The sequence below is a fragment of the Aphis gossypii genome, chromosome 2, assembly GCF_020184175.1.
Source record: "Aphis gossypii isolate Hap1 chromosome 2, ASM2018417v2, whole genome shotgun sequence".
Taxonomy (NCBI): Eukaryota; Metazoa; Arthropoda; class Insecta; order Hemiptera; family Aphididae; genus Aphis; species Aphis gossypii.
This window is the reverse complement of record NC_065531.1, coordinates 4,953,302-4,955,766: the sequence shown is the minus strand read 5'-3', so window position 1 is coordinate 4,955,766 and position 2,465 is coordinate 4,953,302. Positions and strand designations below refer to the sequence as shown.

The following is a 2,465-nucleotide window of genomic DNA, read 5'->3' as shown; positions in this document are numbered from 1 at the left end:
AATATGTTATCATAATCTCGACAACAAATCAAAATCGTACACATTTATAATTCATTTAAGGTCAGTAAAACAAAATAATAAACGATGCACAAAAGAAAGCTAAGTTCATATAATAATATTAAAAAAAAAATAGTAATTGAGTGGTAAGAACGAATTTTTATAGTTTTGACTGTTTATATTTTTTTGTTGGCCACTTAAGAATGTTATGCTTAAAATATCGATCGATATTCCTGGATTCGTTAACACTCAACATAGGTATTTATCTAATATATACAAGTACGTTATTATTTATATTATATTTAAAAATAATTCTATTTTAGTTTTTTTTCCGTTCAATAAAAATCGCATTTATTGCATATTGTATTATTTCGACTAGGAACGCAATCGAGTGTATATAGGCAGATATTATGTGTTCACTTGAAATATTCACCAAAGCCGAAGAACATAGTGTAATTTATTATTTGACTATATAATAATAATAATATGAATTATAAAATGTGTGTATACTATATTGTACTTACCTATACAGTGTGTCACTGGAGAAACGGGCCAGGGTCGACAGTTGTCAACGGGCAATTATTATTGTGTTCGAATGCAACGTTTTTACGAAAAAAAAAAAATAATAATAATAACAAAAACGACACGACGATAAATTATACAACTCGGTGCATTCGAAATGTTAATATTCTGCATTACAGATAAGACATGGTGTCACAATATTTATTATGGTACACGTATGTTATCAAACATTTTTTTCAGCCATTCATTTTTTTTTATAATTTATCATAATTATTATTATCAGAAGTGATTAATATGGGCAAAAAATAAACGTAATTTATGATTTTAGATTATTATTATTATTTCAATTGTTTTTGGCAGCAATTGATTTATCGGGTTAATTTTAAAATAACAATGTGCCTATTAAATTTCCTAGGCCAATTTATGAATTTTTAAATAGTAGGTTTAGGTAGTATGTCTATAATTCCCAACAACTGTGATTAAGTTTAGTCCATAATAGTTGATAATGTGGTTGAATTAATCATAATATATGGGTCACAGATATATACTTGTGTACAATAACTAAGATGTGCAAAAATTAATGAATATAATACGGACAAACAAGTCATATTATTGTTTTAAATACTATAGTATAAATAATATACACAAATAATAATTCATGCATAATGCATTCGCATAAAATTCAAAAGACGGACAATGTGTACATTATCTAGGTTAGGTTAACTTGGTTAATTTGTGTGGTTGAGTAGGTAAAGCAAATCTATTGATAAAACAATAATTGTATATAATAGTTTTTATAAAAGATGTTTTAGAAGTTTTAGTTGATAAAAAATCTTTGTGTTAAATACTTAATAAACAATCTTTTTTGGGTGGTTAAGGTTTTAAAAAGTCGCTATATAAAAATAAATGCACACAAAGTACATGTAAATATAAAGCCAGAAAATCACTCTGAGAATCTAATAAATCATTTTTATTTCAGATTACGATTTGATTTTTGTTACAAGAATATTAAAATCGCTGTATAATATTTAACTATCTATTTTAATTTTGAACCACTGTAATACTAATTCGTCTTTATCTATAAAATATCGGCTAATTAAAACAAATTGATTAGATGGTAATATTTTTAAATTATAAATGTATGGATAAAGTTTACGCATTTACGCTACGTATATGGATAATTTACGTAAAATAATAAGTATACTACTTGTTTTTTGACCTTTTCGTAACATAATATAAAATATGTTACGCTTTATTTTATTGTTATTTATTTAGTTTAGTATTTAACTTTTAATATTATCTCATTTATTTAAAGCTAGTGTTAACTGAAGAAGTAATACAGAAATATTTTGACTGAATTTCAAACACAGGTATTAACGTTAATCATACTATATAATTACATGAAACGTTCGAAATATTCTGATCGTATAATTATTATTTTAACCTATCTTCGATAATAACTGGTATGAAAAATAATCACAGATTATGTGGTTTAAGAGATACTTACTTAAAGGTAATTCGCTACGACGATTTAATAAATGAAAATATATGTTTCTATTAAGAACAACATTTTGCACTCAAGGTTCAATAAAAATTACCAGTAATACAGATCGTGCTAATAACCGGATTAGGTATTTATTTAAAGTTTTGTTTTTTTCAACAACTCTAATTTAAGTACTTACGTGTTCGAATTTATGTTTTACAATGGTTTAAGATTATTATATTATTTATATTCTACATCATTGAGTGGGTGGTTAAGTGAATTAACATTAGGAATATGGAAAAAGTCGTCTTTGGACTTTTTCGATTTTATCTGTCCGCAAACCTACGCACACGTCGTGATTGATGTTCCGTCAAGCAGATCACAAAAATGATTCTACGATGTCGAAATTCTAACTGTGCACGAAATAGGTATATTGACACAAAGATTAGTGTTGTTTTAAATT

General features: G+C 25.6%; 1 long non-coding RNA gene across 1 annotated transcript; it reads left to right on the top strand.

The window, feature by feature from the left end:
* Positions 1-319: 319 nt before the first annotated feature.
* Positions 320-846, top strand: LOC126550463 (uncharacterized). Its single transcript, XR_007604570.1, has 2 exons — positions 320-449; positions 530-846. It is a non-coding gene; the product is annotated as an uncharacterized LOC126550463 (long non-coding RNA).
* The last annotated feature ends 1,619 nt before the right edge of the window (positions 847-2,465 follow it).